Genomic DNA, 20,099 nt, shown 5'->3' with positions numbered 1-20,099 from the left:
TCTCTCTACTAAAAATACAAAATTAGCCAGGCATGGTGGTGCACACCTGTAATCCCAACTACTCAGAGGGCTGAGGCAGGAGAATCACTTGAATCTGGGAGGCAGAGGTTGCAGTGAGCCAAGATCATGCTATTGCACTCCAGCCTGGGCAACAGAGCGAGACTCTGTCTCAAAAAAAAAAAAATTTATAGAACTCTTGCCCTCTCCAACAACTTATCACTACATCAAAAAGGCTCCAGCATAATAACCGAATAAAAATTCAGAAAGTTGCAAGACATTGACTTTATTTTTTAAAGAAATACTAAACAACGTAGAACCAGTTTACAGAAAATTAAGCTGGAAGTGTCGCTTCTCAGCCTTATCTTCCTTTACCTCCCTGTATCATCTGCACTATTAGCCACTCTTGTCTCAGCAGAAGGTCTTCCCTTGTCTTTCATGACTTCATATTCTCACCCTGGCTGTTTCTCCTCAGGTATCACTTTAGGCTGCTTTTCTTTTTAGAGTCTCTTTTTTTTTTTTCTTCAACTTTTATTTTAAGCTCAGGGGTACATGTGCAGGATGTGCAGGTTTGTTACATGCTGTAAACGTGTGCCATGGTGGTTTGCTGCACAGATCATCCCATCACCTAGGTATTAAGTCCAATATCCATTAGTTATTCTTCCTGATGTTCCTCCTTCTCCCAGTCCCCCACCCCCAGCAGACCCCAGTGTGTGTTGTCCCCTACCCCATGTGTCCATATGTTCTCATCATTCAGCTCCCACCTATAGGTAAGAACCTGTGGTGTTTGGTTTTCTGTTCCTGTGTTAGTTTGCTGAGAATAATGGCTTCCAACTCCACCCACGTCTCTGCAAAGGACATTATCTTATTCCTTTCAATGGGTACATAGTATTCCATGGTGTATAGGTACCATATTTTCTTTATCCAGTCTATAATTGACAGGCATTTAAGTTGATTCCATGTCTTTGCTATTGTGAATAGTGCTGCAATGAACATACGTCTGCATGTATAATAGAATGATTTATATTCTTTTGGGTATATACCCAGTAATGAGATTGCTGAGTCAAATGATATTTCTGCTTCTAGGTCTTTAAGGAATCGCCACACTGCCTTCCAGAATGATTGAACTAATGTACACTCCCACCAACAGTGTAAAAGCCCTCCTTTTTCTCTACAACCTCGTCACCATCTGTTTTTTGACTTTTTAGTAATAACCATCCTGACTGGTGTGAGATAGTATCTCATTGTGGTTCTGATTTGCATTTCTCTAATGATCAGTGATGTTGAACTTTTTTTTCATATGTTTGGTTGACTCCATGTATGTGTTCTTTTGAGAAGTGCCTGCTCATGTCCTTTGCCCACTTTTTAATGGGGTTGGTTTTTTTTCTTGTAAATTTGTGTAAGTTCCTTGTAGATTCTGGCCATTAGACTTTTTTCAGATAGATAGAATGCAAAAATCTTCTCCCATTCTGTAGGTTGTTCACTCTGATGATAGTTTCTTTTGCTGTGCAGAAGCTCTTTAGTAAGACATAAACCCTATTTTAAGAAGGAATTCAAAGGGAAAATCAAAGATAACAGGGGAGGATAAAAACAGTTAACCAAACCAGAAAACTGGAGGAAACAGGAGCCTCTGGCACTTACAGCTTAGGAAACTAGGGAAAGAAGAGCAATATAATCCTAAAGCAAGCAGAAAAATAAATAAAAATTAGGGCAGAAACCGATGCAACTGAAAAGAGGAAATCAGTGAAATCCCAAGCTAGTTCTTAGAAAAGACCAATAAAATTGATAAACCTCTAGCCAGGCTAATCAAGAGAACCTAGATTACCAATATCAGAAATGAAAAACAGATAATCACCACTGATTCCATGGACATTAAAAGAATGATGAAGGAATATTATGAACAACTCTATGCCCATACATTTGATAATTTAGATTGAGTCAATTCCTTGAATGATACAAACTAAAACTCACACAAAGAAAAATAGATAATCTAAATAGGCCTATGTGTATTAAAGTAATTTAATCAGTAATTATTAATAATAACATCCAAAAAAGAAAGCTCTGGGGCTGGATGGGTTCACTGGTGAATTCTAACAAATGTTTAAAGATGAAATTATGCTAATTCTCTAAAATCTCTTTCAGAAAATAGAAACAGGGTAAACACTTCCTAACTTACTCCATGAGGTTTGCATCACCCTAATAACAAAACCAGATAAAGTCATTAGAAGAAGTAAAATTATAGGCCAATATTTCTCATGAACATAGCCATAAAAATCTCCTAAAAAATTAGTAAGAATGTATAAAATATTATAAACCACAATCAAGTGGGATTTATCCTAGGTATGCAAGGCTGGCTCAACATTTGAAAATCAATTAATGTAATCTACCACATCAATAGGTAAAATAAAGAATAAAAATCATATGATCATATAGACAGATGCAGAAAAAGCATTTGACAAAATCAAATACCCATTCATGACAAAAACTATCAGCAAAGCACAAATGAAGAGGCATTTATTCAATTTCATTTAAAAGTATGCAAAAAATCTACAGTTAACATATTTAATTGTGAGAAACTAGATATTTTCTCCCTAACAAGGGGGAACAAATTGGGAACAAGCCAAGCATGTCCTCTCTCACCATTCCTATTCAGCATTGTACTGGAAGCTCTAGCTAATGCAATAAGAAAAGAAAAAGTATAAAGTTTGGAGAGAAATAATTAAAACTGTTTTTGTTCAAAGATGACATGATTTTTCTGTGAAAACATTCCCCAGAATCAAAAACAACAACAACAAACTCTTGGAACTAATAAACAATTATAGAAAAGTTGAAGGATTCAAGATTAATATACAAACCTCAATTGTTTTTCTGTATACCAGCAATGAACAACAGGAATTTGAAATTAAAAACACAATACCATTTTACATTAATATCAGAGAGAGAGAGAAGAAGAAGAAGAAGGAAAGGAAGAAGAAGAAAGAAAAAGGATAGGGAGAAGAAGAGGTAGAAGAAGAAGAAGGGGAGGAAGGATGGAAGAGAAATACTTAAATATAAATCTACTAAAATATATACTATGTCTATATGAGGAAAATTACAAAACTCTGATAAAAATAAATCAAAACAGGTTTAAGCAAATGCAGAGACATTCCATGTTAATGGGTAGGTATAATCAATATTGTTAAGATGCCAATTCTTATCAGTTTGACCTATCAGTTCAACACAATCCCCACCAAAATCCCAGAAAGTTATCTCATGGATACTGACAAACTGATTTCAAAGTTTATAGGGAAAGACAAGAGGCCAGTATTGAAGAAGAAGAAAGTCAGAAGACTCCAATACATGACACTTATTTGGAAGATATAGTAATCAAGACAGGGTGGTATTAATAAAAGAATAGTTGAATAGATTAATGTCTCAGAATAGAGAGCCCAGAAAGAAACCCATGCAAATATAGTCAACTGATCTTTGACAAAGGAGCAAAGGCAATTTGAGGGAGAAAGGATAGGCTTTCTAAAAAAAATGGGGCCAAAACAATTGGACACTGTGTTGGGCATCCTCACAACTATCCTCAGGTTCAGTGATTCACTAGGAGATCTCAAAACATTCAGAAAAAGTGTTACAGTCATGGTTATTACATGACTCCAATTTATTACAGAGAAAGGATACGGATTAACATGGGTAAAGGAGAAAAACACACAAGTCAGAGTCCTGAGGAGACCAAGATTACGCTTCCAGTGGTCCTCTCCCAGTGGAGTTGGTCGGGCAATATTTCTTTCTCCCAGTAATAACATGTGACAAGATGTTGGAGGTATGATCAACAAGGGAAGCTCACCTGAGCCTTGGTATCAGTCACATAGACACGGAATATCCATGTGACTGACATTAGGGACTCAGTCTCTAGCCCCTCCAGAGGTCAAATTGATACAGCATTGCACAAGACTTTCACATAAATCACATTGTTAGCATAAGCTATGTGGCATGGCCCAAGGCCTCAGGTATGCAAAGACAGGCAGGATATTCCAGTGGTTTAGAGGTTAACCGTCAGAAGCAGGTCAGGAGCCGGTGTCTTCTTGGCAATGTGCAGCCTGCTTAGTTAACCTTTTGCTGCACAGACATCTATATGCCAAGAAAAAAAAAAATCTAGACACAGACCTAGCACATTTATAAAATTTAGCTCAATATGAATAATAAATCTAAATGTCAAACACAAAACTATAAAACTTATAGAAGATAAGAGAGGAGAAAATCTAGGTGACCTTGGCTTTGGAGATGAGTTTTTAGATACAACATCAAAAGCACAATACATGGAAGAAAAAGATGGTACGTTGGAATTTACTAAAATTGAAAACTTCTGCTTTGTGAAAGACACTGTTAAGAGAATAAAAAGACAAGCCACAGATTGGGAGAAAATATTTGTAAAACACATATCTAAAAAAGGATTTGTGTTCAAAATATAAAAAAAAACTCTTAAATGTACAATTAAAAAAACCCAGTAAAAATGGGAAAAATATTTAAACAAACACCTCACCAAGGGAGATATACGGATGACAAATAAATATACGAAAATATATTTAACATCCTATTGATACAGCACAGGCAAGCCCCCAAATTGGGGGTTATCTAGGGAGGGTTCTTGGCTTTGCCTAGGAAAGAATTTAAGGGCAAGCCGGTGGTGTTAAACAGCAACTTTTATTGAAGCAGCAGCGTACAGCAGCAGCAGAGGTACTGCTCCTTATGGACTGGGGCTATCCCATAGACAATGTGCCCAGAATAGCAGCTCAGAGGCAGGGCTGCACTCATATTTATACCCACTTTTAATTACATGCAAATTAAGGAGAGGTTATGCAGAAATTTCTAGAAAAAATGTGGCAACTTCTGGGTTTTCAGGGCCATTGCCATGTCATTAAGGAATTACAGATTAAAACAATAATGCATACCTGTTAGAATGGCTCAAGAAACAAGCAAACTGGACAATACCAAATGCTGACGAGGATGTGGAGCAACAAGAATTCTTATTCATTGCTGGTGAAAATGTAAAATGGTACAGTCACTTTGGAAGAGAGTTGGGCAGTTTTTTACAAAGCTAGTGTTAACGTATGATCTAGTAATCATGCTCCTGGGTATTTGCCCAATGGAGTTAAAAACATGTATACACAGAAACCTGCACACTAATGTTTATAACAGCTTTATTCACAGTTGGCAAAAACTGGAAGCAATCAAGATGTCTCCAATAGGTGAATGGATAAACAAACTGTGGTACATTCATACAATGGAACATTATTCAGCAATAAAAAAGAAATGTGCTGTCAAGCTACAAAAAGACATGAAGGAAGCTTAAGTGCATATTCCTAAGTGAAAGAAGCCAGTTTGAAAAGGCTAAATACTGTATGAACTCAACTCTATCACAATCTGAAAAAGGCAAAACTGCAGAGACAGTAAGAAGATCAGTGGCCTGCGTGCAGTGCCTCTTGCCTGTAATTCCAGCACTTTAGGAGGCCAAGGCCGGCAGATGGCTTTGAACTGAAGAGTTCGAGACCAGCCTGGGCAACATGACAAAACCCCATATCTACAAAAAATATAAAAATTAGCTGGGCCTGTAGCCCCAGCTAGCTGAGAGGCTGATGTTAGAGAATTGCTTGAGCCCAGGAAGTGGAGGTTGCAGCAAGCCAAGATCGTGCCACTGCACTCCAGCCTGGGCAACAGTGAGACTCTGTCAAAACTAACTAACTAACTAACTAACTAAATAAATAAATAAATAAAAATCAGCAGTTGGCAGGGGGAAGTGGGGAGAGATGAATAGGTGAAGCAGCACAGGGGATTTTTAGGGGGTAAAAACTAAAGAAGGGTACATGACATTAAGCAAAACCCATGGAAGAGTACATCACAGAGTGAGCCCTTAATATAAACCATGAATTTTAGTTAATAGTAATGTATCAGTATTGGTTTGTGAATTATAACAAATGTATCACACAAATGGGAGATGTGAGAAAACTGGAGTTCGCATGGGAGAGAGGGGATTTGGAAACTCTTTTGGACTACTGGCTCGATTTTTAAATCTAAAATTGTTCTAAAAGTAAAGTCAGCCGGGCACGGTGGCTCACATCTGTAATCTCAGCACCTTGGGAGGCCAAGGCAGGTGGATCATCTGACGTCAGGAGTTCGAGACCAGCCTGGTAAACATGGTGAAACCCCATCTCTACTAAAACTACAAAAATTAGCCAGGTGTGGTGGTGCTTGCCTGTACTCCCAGCTACTAGGGAGGCTGAGGAGGGAGGATCACTTGAACCCAGGAGGCAGAGGTTGCAGTGAGCTGAGCTTAAGCCACTGCACTCCAGTCTATGTGACAGAGCAAGATTCTGTCTCAAAAAGAAAAGAATAAAAAGAACAGAATAGAAGTAAATTCTATTAATTGAAAAGAATTATGTCTTCCATAATGACAGTTTTAAATCTTGCTTTCTAATCTTCATACTTGTATAGTTTTCTCTGGACCTCCATTATGGTAGTGAACAGAAGTAGTCATACAAGACGTCCTTGCTGTGTTCACAATCCTAAAAGTTTCAAACTTTTACCATTGACAATAGTGTTCTGGGATACTCTTTCATATCAAAAATGTTGCCTTATTTTCCTAGTTTGTTAAATTTTTTTCAAATGATAGGTAATGAATTTTATCAAATATATTTTCTCATCTAATGAGATTATCATACGTTTTGTTTATCCTATACTCTTTGTGTGTGTGTGTGTATTTTTTTTTTCCTTATCCAATCATAAGTAAGCAACCAATCCTATACTCTGCTAATATGGTGATTTCTACTGATTAATTTTCTATTGTTAAGCCAAGGATATATTACAGCAATACACCAACTTGGTCATGATGTGTCCTTTGCATACACATTGTTGGATCTTTTGCTAATATTTTGTTTAGGACATTTGCTTCTCTGTTCTTCAGTGAGATTAATCTATAATTTCTTTTCTTATAATACACTCTGTCACCCAGGTTGGAGTGCAGCAGTGCGATCTTGGCTCACCGCAACCTCTGCCTTCCAGGTTCAAGTGATTCTCATGCCTTAGCCTCCCGAGTAGCTGGGATTACAGGCACGTGCCACCACGCCAGGCTAATTTTTGTATTTTTAGGAGAGGTGAGGTTTCACCATGTTAGCCAGGCTGGTCTCCAACTCTTGACCTCAGGTGATCCACCCGCCTTGGCCTCCCAAAGTGCTGGGATTACAGGCGTGAGCCACCGCACCCAGCCTGGGGTGAGATTTTTATTCTTCTATTCTTTAGAAGAATTTGAGAAAGTTTGGCATTTGGTAGAATTTGCCAATGAATCCACTTGGACTTTTGTTGAGGAAATTACAGATTCTTTAGTTAACTTTACTTACAGGACTAGTCATCATTTTTATTTCTTCCTGTGTAAGTTGTATTGTATTAAGGAATTTGTCCATTTCATCTAAATTTACAAATATATTTGTATATAATTAATTTATATAATATCCTTCTGTTATCTTTTTGGCGACTTTATGATCTATAATGATGTGCCTGTTTATATTGCTAACTTAGATTGTTTGTATCTTTCTTTTATCTAATATATGTTAGCAATACCTCTCTAAGCCCTGTTTAGCTCCACCCCACAGGTTTTGATTTCCAACATTTTTCTAATATTTCACTTCAAAATATTTTCTCATTTCCATTATGATTTCTTCTCCGATCTAAAAGTTTTTTAGAAGTGTATTTCTTAATTTCCAAACATATGAGGATCTTCTAATCATCTTTTCTGTGGTGATTCCTGGCTTAATTGCCTTGTGGTCAGAGAACGTTCTCCACATAATTTCAGCCCGTTATGTTCATACTTGCTTTATGGCTCAATGAATGTATAGTAAATTTTTGTAAGTGTTTCATGGATGTCTGAAAGAATGTGTCAATTAGGTCATTTGCTAATAGTGGTATTTAATATTTTATATCCTTACTAATTTTTATGCTTGCTTAAACCATTTATTATTGAAAGAAGGGTGTTTAAAATCTCCCATTATGGGCCCTGCTCATGCCTGTAATCCCAGCACTTTAGGATGGCAAGGCAGGTGGATCACCTGAGGTCAGGAGTTCAAGACTAGCCTGGCCAACATGGTGAAACTCCTCTCTAGTAAAATTACAAAAATTAGCCAGGCCTCGTGGCACACACCTATAATCCCAGCTACTTGGGAGGCTGAGGCAGGAGAATCTCTTAAACCCAGGGGGTGGATGTTGCAGTGAGCCAAGATTGCCCCACTTCACTTCAGCCTGGGCGAAAGAGTAAAACTCCATCCCAAAAGCAAAACAAAACAAAACAAACAAAAAACTCCCATTATGATTGTAGATGCATCTATATTTCCTTGCAATTCAATTCATTTTTTAAATTAAATAAACTCCATGCTTTACTTGTATTTCACTGTTTTTTCCCTAATGTTTTTAAATTCAGGGTCCCATCTAGGATACCACATTACATTTAGTTGTCGTGTCTCCTTTAGCCCCCTCTTGTCTGTGATAGTTTCTCAGACTTTCCTTTTTACCTTTTCCAATACTTTGAAAGTTTTGATGAGTATTAGTCAGGTATTTTATAGAATGTCCTTCAATTTTGGCTTGTCTAGTGTTTTCTTCATGGTTAGACAGGGGTTCTATGTTTTGGGGAGGTAAACCACAGAGGTTTACATCTCATCAGAAATGTAGGTATTATCAGCTGGGCGCAATGACTCACACCTGCAATCCTAGTACTTTAAGAGGCCAAGGTTGGGGGGATCACTTGAGGTCAGGAGTTCGAGACCAGCCTGGCCAAGTGGATTCATAGGCAAATTCTACCAAATGCCAAACTTTCTCAGATTCTTCTAAAGAATAGAAGAATAAAAATCTCACTCCAGGCTGGGTGTGGTGGCTCATGCCTGTAATCCCAGCACTTTGGGAGGCCAAGGTAGGTGGATCGCTTGAGGTCAAGAGTTGGAGACCAGCCTGGCCAATATGGTGAAACCCTGTCTCTACTAAAAATACAAAATTTAGCGGGCACGGTGGCTCACGCCTGGGATTCCAGCACTTTGGGAGGCCGAGGCGGGTGGATCACGAGGTCAGGAGTTCAAGACCAGCCTGGCCAAGATGGTGAAACCCCGTCTCTACTAAAGATACAAAAAAATTGGCCAGGCGTGGTGGCACGCGCTTGTAATCCCAGCTACTCCAGAGGCTGAGGCAGAGAATTGCTTAAACCTGGAGGGGTGGAGGTTTCAGTGAGCCGTGATCGCGCCACTGCCCTCTAGCCTAGGCGACAGAGCGAGACTCTGTCTCAAAAAAAAAAAAAAAAAAAAATTAGCCAGGCAGGGTGGCATATGCCTGTAATCGCAGCTACTCGGGAGGCTGAGGCAGGAGAATCACTTGAACCCAGGAGGCAGAGGTTGCAGTGAACGGAGATCTCACCACTGCACTCCAGCCTGGTGACACAGCAAGACCTTGTCTCAAAAAACTAAAACTAAAACTAAAAGGTAGGTATTCGCCACATAACTGATCTTTTTAGCCTTGATCACCAGGCCAGGATACTATTTGCCAGGTTTCTACTTCTCCACCCGGCTTCCATATTCAACTCTTTGGAAGGGAGTCATTAAGTGCAGCCCACACTCCAGGGGTGAGGAGTTAAGCTCCACTTCCTTGGGAAGAAGCATTTACATACTATTATTATATAATTCTGTACGGGACATTTGTCCCTTCTCTCTTATTTATTTACTATGTCATTTATTTATATCCATATGGACTCATAGATATTTATTTATGTTTTGAGTTACAATCAAATACTATTAATACATTATTTATTTTGCTGCTCAAATTGTTCCAGCTTTGGCCACAAAGAGCTCTTTAATATTGGCTTGTTTCAGTCAGCATAACGTTTTTGAGACTCATCCATTTTGTGGTTATCAGTAGTTTGTTTCTTTTAATTGCAAGAAGTATTGTATTTTATGAATATATCCCAGTTTGTTTATCTGTTCATCAACATTGAGTTGTTTCCAGTTTTGGCTATCAGAAATGCAAAGCTTCTATGAACATTTATGTATACGTCTCTTTGTGGACATATGTTTTCATTTACTTTGAATAAATACATAGGTGTAAAATTAGAGTCATCAGCTAGCTTTATGTTTAATTTTATAAGAAGCTACCAAGCAAGCAACTTTTCAAAGTAGTTGTGCCATTTCACACATCCAAGAGCAACGTGAGAGTTTTTGTTATGTCAAATACTTGCCAACATGTGGTGTTGACAGTCTTTATAATTTTAGACATTCTAGTAGGCATGTAGTGATTCATTATGGCTTTAATTTGTCTTTGCCTGCTGAGTAATTATGTCGAGCACTTTTTTATATGTCTTTGTCCATTCATATGTCTTTGTTTGCTTCTGAAAATGTTGCTCAAGTCTGTCATCCACATTTTTATTGCGTTAGAAGTTCTTTATTATTCTGGGTAGAAATCCATATTCAGATATATGTACTGTGAATGTTTTCTACCAGCCATTGGTTTTGCCTGTTCCTTTTCTTAGCTGAGTCTCTTTTTTGTATTGTGGTAAAAACCACACAACATTAAACCATCCTAAATGTTTCTAAATGTACATTTCAGTACTGTTAAGTATATTTACTGGTGCAACAAGTCTCTAGAATTTTTTCTTCTTGCAACACTGAAACTCTATACCTACCAAGCATTAATTCCCCATCCTACCTCCTGCAAGCTCTTGGCGACTGCCTTTTTACTTTATGTTTTGAGGATTCTGACTAATTTAGATACTTTATATGAGTGAATCATTCAGCATTTGTCCATTTGTGACTGACTCATTTCTCTTAGCATAATGTCCTTAAGCTTCATTCATGTTGTAACGTGTGACAGGATTTCCTTCTTTTTTAAGGGCACATAAAATTCCATTATGTGCATATACCACATTTTCCTTATCCAGTTATCTGTTGTTTCCTCCTGTTGGCTGTTATGAATAATGCTGCAATGAACATGGGTGTGCAAATATCTCTGAGATCTGCTTTGAATCCTTTTGGATATATACCCAAAAGGGAGACTGCCGGATCATATGATAATTCTATTTTTAATGTTTTGAGAAACTCCATCCTGTTTTTCATAACATCTGTATAATTTACTTTCCCACCACTGGTGCACGAGGACTCCAACTTCTCTGCATCCTTGTCAACACTTGTTATTTTCTGTTATTTTTATAATGGCTATCCTGATGGGTGTGAGGTGATATCTCATTGTGAGTTTTATTTACATTTCCCTAGTGATTAATGATGTTGAGCATCTTTTCATGTACTTAATAACCATTCGTATATCTTCTTTGGAGAAATGTTTATCTAAATCCTTTGCCCGTTTTTAAACTGGATTATTTCAGGGTTTTTCTTGTTCAGTTGTACAAGTTCCTTATGTATTCTGGATATTGACCCCTTATCAGATACATGATTTGCAACTCTTTTCTCCCATTCTATAGGTTGCCTTTTCTCTCTGTTCACTGTTACTTTGATGTGTAAAAAAATTTAAGTTTTATGTAGTACTATTTGTCTATTTTTTATTTTGCTGCCAGTGCTTTTGGTATCATATCCAAGGAATTATTGCCAAATCTAATTGCTGGCATTTGTTCATAATGGCATTTACATTTTAAGGAATTGCTGATAGTGAAGGACTTAACTATTGCCATTTTGTTCATTGTGCTCTGTTTCACTTGCAGCTTTTTTTGTCCCCCCACTTTTTTCTTTTGATGATTTCTTTTGTGTTTCATTAATTTTTTTTGTGGTCACAGATTTTGATTCCCCTCTCATTTCCTTTTCTTTACAGTCTTTGTCCATTTTCTGTTGCTATAACAGAATACCTGAGACCAGGTAATTTATTTTTAGAAAAGAGGTTTGTTTAGCTCACAGTTCTTGATGCCAGGAAGTTCAAGATCAAACAACTGCATCTGGCGAGGGCCTCATACTGCGCCATAACATGGAGGATGGAGTCCCATGGTGGTAATGCATGTGAGAGCACTGAGTGGGTACACGCACAAGAGAGAAAACATGAGGGGTGACCTCACTTTATAACAACCCACTCTTGTGGTAACTAATCCAGTTGCTGAAGAGTAATAATTCACTCCTGTGAAATGGCATTAATCCCTTCGTGAGGACAGATGGCTTATGACCCAAATGCCTCTTAAAGGACCCACCAGTTCTCAACACCATTACATGGGGAACAAGCCTCAACACGAGTTTCAGTGGGGATAAACCATATTCAAATCATAACACTTACATTCTATAGTTATTGTCTTTGTGGTAACCATTGCAATTGCTTGAAATAAAACCTCTTAATATTTTACCAATGTATTTTTAATGAGTACCATGTGGTGGTTTCCTGATTAAAGCCTCTTAATTCAGAAAACCTGCTTGCTGGCTTACTTATTTGCCTGTTCTCTTATATATGTGTGTCTCCATAGATAAATTAGGAGAAAATCTGTCCTTTATATTTCAAAAAGGGCAAAGAAAGTTGTAATTAGATTTCTCCATAAACACACTCTTTCCTCCCTGGGGGAAACTAATAAAAAGAGGGTATAACACGTTCCCTAGCTGGAATTCCCCATAGACGTTTGCCTTTGGACTGCAAACAAAACTGCTCTTTCATTCTTAATCATCAAATAAGTAATTCAGTACCATTGGGACAATTGTAGATTCAGATCTTTAGGCAGAAGACTGGAAAAATATGGGTAATATCATAACAATCTGTTTTAAGCTGATTTAACAACTTAGCTTCAATTGCATCTAAAACTCTGGTTCTTTACATCTCAACCCACCACACCTTTATGTTACTGATGACTCAAATTACCTTTTTTATATTGCATATCCATTACCATAGACTTATAATTACTTTCTATGCTTTTGTTTTTTGAATTCTATATCAGATTTAGAAGAGATTTACACACATTACAATACTACAAGATTCTATATTTATCTATATATTTACCAGAGAATTTAATATTTTCTTTTTTTTTTTTTTTTGGAATTGCATTTTATCCCTTTACCTCAACGTCAAGGACTCCCTTCAGCATTTCTTGTAGGTCAGGACTAGTGGTGATAGACTCCCTCAAATTTTATTTATCTGGGAAAGTTGTAATTTCATCTTTGTTTTTGAAGGACAGTTTTGTTGGATCTAGCATTCTTGGTTGGCAGGTTTTTTCTTCCAGCACAGGCATATCTCATTTTATTGCACTTTGTTTTATTGTGCTTCACAGATGTTACATTTTATACAAATTGAAGGTGTGTGGCAACCCTGTGTCAAGCAAATCTTTTGGCACCATTTTTCTAACAGCACATGCTTACTTTGTGTCTCTGCGTCACATTTTGATAATTCTTAAAACATTTCAAACTTTATTATTAGTAGTAGCATATCTGTTATTGTGATCTGTGATCAGTGATCTTTGATGTTACTATTGTAATTGTTTTGGGGTGCCATGAAAAGACAGCAAACTTAATGGATCCATCTTGTGTGTGTTCTAATTCCTCCACCAACTGGCTGTTCCCCATCTCTCTTTTCCTCGGGCCTCCTTATTCCCTGAGACATGAAAACATTGAAATTAGGTCAATTGATAATCTTACAATAGTAGCCTCTAAGTGTTCTAGTGAAAGGAAGAGTCATATGTCTCTTGCTTTAAATAAAATGCTAGAAATGATTAAGTTTAGTGAGGAAGGCATGTCAAAGGCTGAGATGGGCTAAAAGCTGGTCCTCTTGCACCAAACAGTCAAGTTTTAAATGCAGAGAAAAATTTCTCGAAGAAAATTAAAAGTGCTACTCCAGTGAACACACAAATATGAAAGCAAAACCACTTTATTGCTGATATGGAGAAAGTTTGAGTGGTCTGAACAGATGCTCAAACCACCCATGACATTCCCAAAGCCAAAGCCTAATTCAGAACAAGGCTAACTCTCTTCTGTACTATGGAGGAAGGCTAAGAGAGGTCAGGAAGCTGCAGAAGAAGAGTTTGAAGCTAGCAGAAGTTGGTTCATGAGGTTTAAGGGAAGAAGCCATCTCCATAACATAAAAGTGCAAGGTGCAACAGCAAGTGTTGATGTAGAAGCTGCAGCAAGTTATCCAGAACATCTAGCCAAGATCATTGATGAAGGTGGCTACACTAAGCAACAACTTTTCAATGTAGATAAAACAGGCTTCTATTGAAAGGAGATGCCATCTGGGACTTTCATAGTTAGAGAGGAGAAGTCAATGCCTGGCTTCAAAGCTTCAAAAGACAGGGTGACTCTCTTGTTAAGGGCTAATGCAGCTGGTGGCTTTAAGTTGAAGCCAATGCTCATTTACCATTTTGGAAATTCTAGAGTCTTTAAGAATTACGCTAAATCTGCTCCAGATGTGCTCTATAAATAGAACAACAAAGCCTGAACGACAGGACATCTCTTTACAGCACAGTTTACTGAATATTTTAAGCCCACTCTTGAGACATGCTACTCAGAAAAAAAGATGCATTTCAAAATATTATTGCTCATTGACAATAAGCCTGGTCACCCAAGAGTTCCGATGGAGATGTACAAGGAGATGAATGTTCTTTTCATGCCCACTAGCACAACATCCATTCTGCAGCTCATGGATCAAGAAATAATTTCAATTTTCAAGTCTTATTATTTAAGAAATAAATTTTGTTAGGCTATAGCTGCCATAGATAATGATTCTTCTGATGAACCCAGGCAAAGTAAATGCAAATCTTCTGGAAAGGATTCACCATTCTTGATGCCATTAAGAACATTTGTGATTCATGAGAGCTTAGAATATCAACATTAACAGGAGTTTGGAAAACGTTGTTTTCAACCTCATGAATGACTGTGAGGAACTTAAGACTTCATTGGAGGAAGTGACTTCATATGTGGAAATAGCAAGATAACTGGAGTTAGAAGTGGATCCTGAAGATCTAACTGAACTACTGTAAACTCATTTTAAAACCTGAATGTGGACATGAGTCCCCTATGGCTCCAGAGCTATCTTTTTGGTTGTGAAGTGAGGGTCAACCACGATTATCACTTTAAGGTGGATAATGATGAAAATGAGCACCAGCTATCTTTAATAAAGGTCAGTTTAGGGGCTGGTGCAAAGGATGAATTGCACATTTTTGAAGCAGAGGCAATGAATTATGAAGGCAGTCCAGTTAAAGTGACACTGTCACTTTGAAAATGTCTATACAGCCAATGGTTTCCTTTGGGGGCTTTGAAATCACACCAACAGTGGTCTTATGGCTGAAGTGTGATTCAGAGCCAGTGCATATTAGTGGACAACACTTAGGAGTAAGATGCGGAGTCAGAAGATGAAGAGGAGGAGTCTGCCCCTGGAGGTGGTAGCAAGTTTCCACAGAAAAAAGTAAAACTTGCTGCTGACGCAAATGATGATGATGATGAAGATGATGATGATTATTTTGATGATAAGGAAACTGAAGAAAAAGTGCCAGTGAAGAAATCTATATGAGATACTCCAACCAAAAATGCACAGAAGTTAAATCAGAATGGAAAGGACTCAAAACCATCATCAACACCAAGATCAAAAGGAAAAGAATCCTTCAAAAAACAGAAAAAAAACTCCTAAAACACAAAAAGGGCCTAGTTCTGTAGAAGACATTAAAGCAAAAATGTGGGTCCCCATTCCAAGATGGCTGAATAGGAATAGCTCTGGTCTGCAGCTCCCAGCGGGATCAACGCAGAAGATGGTGATTTCTGTGTTTTCAACTGAGGTACCTGGTTCATCTCATTGGGACTGGTTGGACAGTGGGTGCAGCCCACGGAGGGTGAACGAAAGCAGGGCGAGGCATTGCCTCACTCAGGAAGTGCAAGGGGTCAGGGGATTTCCCTTTCCTAGCTGAGGGAAGCCATGACAGACTGTACCTGGAAAATCGGGACACTCCCGCCCAAATACTGTGGTTTTCCAATGGTCTTAGCAAATGGCACACCAGGAGATTATATCCCATGCCTGGCTCAGTGAGTCCCACACCCATGGAGCCTTGCTCACTGCTAGCACAGCATTCTGAGATTGGCCTGTGAGTCAGCAGCCTGGCAGGGGGAGGGGCATCCACCATTGCTGAGGCTTGGGTAGGTAGACAAAGTGGCCAGGGAAGCTGGTACTGGGCAGAGCCCACCACAGCTCTGCAAGGCCTGCTGCCTCTGTAGAGCCCATCCCTGGGGGCAGGGCATAGCTGAACAAAAGGCAGCAGAAACTTCTGCAGACTTAAATGTCCCTATCTGACAGCTCTGAAGAGAGCAGTGGTTCTCCCAGCATGGTGTTTGAGCTCTGAGAATGGACAGACTGCCTCCTGAAGTGGGTCCCTGACCCCCATGTAGCCTAACTGGGAGACACCTCCCTGTAGGGGCCAACTGACACCTCATACAGGAGGGTGCCCCTCTGGGATGAAGCTTCCAGGGGAAGGATCAGGCAGCAATAATTGCTGTTCTGCAATATGCTGTTCCACAGCCTCCACTGGTGATACCCAGGCAAACAGGGTCTGGAGTGGACCCCCAGCAAACTCCAACAGACCTGCAGCTGAGGGACCTGACTCTTAGAAGGAAAACTAACAAACAGAAAGGAATAGCATCAACATCAAGAGAAAAGACTTCCACATCAAAACCCCATCTGTAGGTCACCAGCATCAAAGACCAAAGGTAGATAAAACCACAAAGATGGGGAGAAACCAGAGCAGAAAAGCTGAAAATTCTACAAACCAGAGCACCTCTTCTCCAAAGGATCACAGCTCCTCACCAGCAACAGAAAAAGGCTGGGTGGAGAATGACTTTGATGAGCTGACAGAAGTAGGTTTCAGAAGGTCGGCAATAACAAACTTCTCTGAGCTAAAGGAGGATATTCAGAGCCATTGGAAGGAAGCTAAAAACATTGAAAAAAGATTAGACAAATGGCTAACTAGAATAAACAGTGTAGAGAAGACCTTAAAAGACCTGATGGAGCTGAAAACCATGGCACGAGAACTACATGATGCATGCAAAAGCTTCAATAGCCGGTTTGATCAAGTGGAAGAAAGGGTATCAGTGATTGAAGATCAAATTAATGAAATTAAGTGAGAGGAGAAGTTTAGAGAAAAAAGAGTAAAAAGAAATGAACAAAGCCTCCAAGAAACGTGGGACTATGTGAAAAGACCAAATCTATGTTTGATCGGTGTTTCTGAAAGTGATGGGGAGAATGGAACCAAGTTGGAAAACACTCTTCAGGGTATTATCCAGGAGAACTTCCCCAACCTAGCAAGGCAAGCCAACATTCAAATTCAGGAAATACAAAGAATACCACAAAGATACTCCTCGAGAAGAGCAACCCCAAGACACAAAATTGTCAGATTCACCAAGGTTGAAATGAAGGAAAAAGTGTTAAGCACAGCCAGAGAGAAAGGTTGGGTTACCCACAAATGGAAGCCCATCAGACTAACAGTAGATCTCTTGGCAGAAACTCTACAAGCCAGAAGAGAGTGGGGGCCAATATTCAACATTCATAAAGAAAAGAATTTTCAACCCAGAATTTCACATCCAGCCAAACTAAGTTTCATAAATGAAGGAGAAATAAAATCCTTTACGGAAAAGCAAATGCTGAGAGATTTTGTCACCACCAGGCCTGCCTTACAAGAGCTCCTGAAAGAAGCACTAAAGATAGAAAGGAACAACCAGGACCAGCGACTGCAAAAACATGCCAAATTGTAAAGACCATCCTTGTTAGCAAGAAACTGCATCAACTAACAGGCAAAATAACCAGCTAACGTCATAATGACAGGATCAAATTCACACATAAGAGTATTAACCTTAAATGTAAATGGGCTAAATGCTCCCATTAAAAGACACAGACTGGCAAACTGGATAAAGAGTCAAGACCTGTTAGTGTGCAGTATTCAGGAGACCCATCTCATGAGCAGAGACACACATAGGCTCAAAATAAAGGGATAGAGGAAGATCTACCAAGCAAATGGAAAGCAAAAAAAAAAAAAAAAAGTAAAACAGACTTTAAACCAACAAAGGTCAAAAGAGACAAAGAAGGCTGTTACATAATGGTAAAGGGATCAATTCAACAAGAAGAGCTAACTATCCTAAATACATATGCACTCAATACAGGAGCACAGAGATTCATAAAGCAAGTTCTTAGAGACCTACAAAGAGACTTAGACTCCCACACAATAATAATGGGAGACTTTAACACCCCACTGTCAACATTAGACAGATCAATGAGACAGAAGGTTAACAAGGATATGCAGGACTTCAACTCAGCTCTGTACCAAGCATACCTCACAGACATCTACAGAACTCTCCACCCCAAATCAAGAGAATATACATTCTTCTCAACACCACATTGCACTTATTCCAAAATTGACCACATAGTTGGAAGTAAAGCACTTCTCAGCAAATGTAAAAGAATAGAAATCACAACAAACTGTCTCTCAAACCACAGTGCAATCAAATTAGAACTTAGGATGAAGAAACTCACTCAAAACTGCACAACTAAATGGGAAATGAACAACCTGCTCCTGAATGACTACTGGGTAAATAACAAAATGAAGGCAGAAATAAAGATATTCTTTGAAACCAATGAGAACAAAGACACAATGTACCATAATCTCTGGGACACATTTAAAGCAGTGTGTAGAGGGAAATTTATAGCACTAAAAGCCAACAAGAGAAAGCAGGAAAAATCTAAAATCAATACCCTAACATCACAATTAAAAGAACTAGAGAAACAAGAGCAAACAAATTCAAAAGCTAGCAGAAGGCAAGAAATAACTAAGATCAGAGCAGAACTGAAGGAGATAGAGACACAAAAAATCCTTCAAAAAATCAATGAATCCAGGAGCTGATTTACTGAAAAGATCAACAAAATTGATAGACTGCTAGCAAGACTAATAAAGAAAAGAGAGAAGAATCAAATAGATACAATAAAAAATGATAAAGGGGATACCACCACTGATCCCACAGAAATACAAACTACCATCAGAGAATACTATAAACACCTTAATGCAAATAAACTGGAAAATCTAGAAGAAGTGGATAAATTCCTGGACACATACACCCTCCCAAGACTAAACCAGGAAGAAGTTGAATCTCTGAATAGACCAATAACAGGCTCTGAAATTGAGGCAATAATTAATAGCCTACCAACCAAAAAAAGTCTAGGACTGGACGGATTCATAGCCGAATTCTACCAGAGGAGCTGATACCATTTCTTCTGAAACTGTTCCAATCAATCGAAAAAGAGGAAATCCTCCCTAACTCATTTTATGAGTCCAGCATCATCCTGATACCAAAGCCTGGCAGAGACACAACAAAAAAAAGAGAGCTTTAGACCAATATCCCTGATCAACATTGGTGCAAAAATCCTCAATAAAACACTGGCAAACCGAATCCAGCAGCACATCAAAAAGCTTATCCACCATGATCAAGTCAGCTTCATCCCTGGGATGCAAGGCTGGTTCAACATACTCAAATCCGTAAACATAATCCACCACATAAAGAGAACCAAGGACAAAAACCACATGATTATCTCAATAGATGCAGAAAAGGCCTTTGACAAAATTCAACAGCTCTTCATGCTAAAAATTCTCAATAAACTAGATATTGATGTAACATATCTCAAAATAATAAGAGTTATTTATGACAAACCCACAGCCAATATCATACTGAATGGGCAAAAACTGGAAGCACTCCCTTTGAAAACTGGCACAAGACAGGGATGCCCTCTTTCACCACTCCTGTTCAAGATGGTGTTGGACGTTCTGGCCAGGGCAATCAGGCAAGAGAAAGAAATAAAGGGTATTCATTTAGGAAAAGAGGAAGTCAAATTGTCCCTGTTTGCAGATGACATGATTGCATATTTAGAAAACCCCATTATCTCAGCCCAAAATCTCCTTAAGCTGATAAGCAACTTCAGCAATATCTCAGGATACAAAATCAATATGCAAAAATCACAAGCATTCCTATACACCAATAAGAGACAGCAAGCCAAGTCATGAGTGAACTCCCATTCACAATTGCTTCAAAGAGAATAAAATACCTAGGAATCCAACTTACAAGGGATGTGAAGGACCTCTTCAAGGAGAAACACAAACCACT

General features: G+C 38.6%; 1 pseudogene; it reads left to right on the top strand.

Annotated features, from left to right (window-relative positions):
• The first annotated feature begins 14,961 nt into the window (after positions 1-14,961).
• Positions 14,962-20,099, top strand: part of LOC105547145 — a 29,285-nt pseudogene continuing 24,147 nt past the window's right edge.

This window comes from Mandrillus leucophaeus, unplaced genomic scaffold (assembly GCF_000951045.1).
Source record: "Mandrillus leucophaeus isolate KB7577 unplaced genomic scaffold, Mleu.le_1.0 Scaffold38, whole genome shotgun sequence".
NCBI classification, from domain to species: Eukaryota; Metazoa; Chordata; class Mammalia; order Primates; family Cercopithecidae; genus Mandrillus; species Mandrillus leucophaeus.
This window is presented reverse-complemented; position numbering and strand designations above follow the sequence as displayed.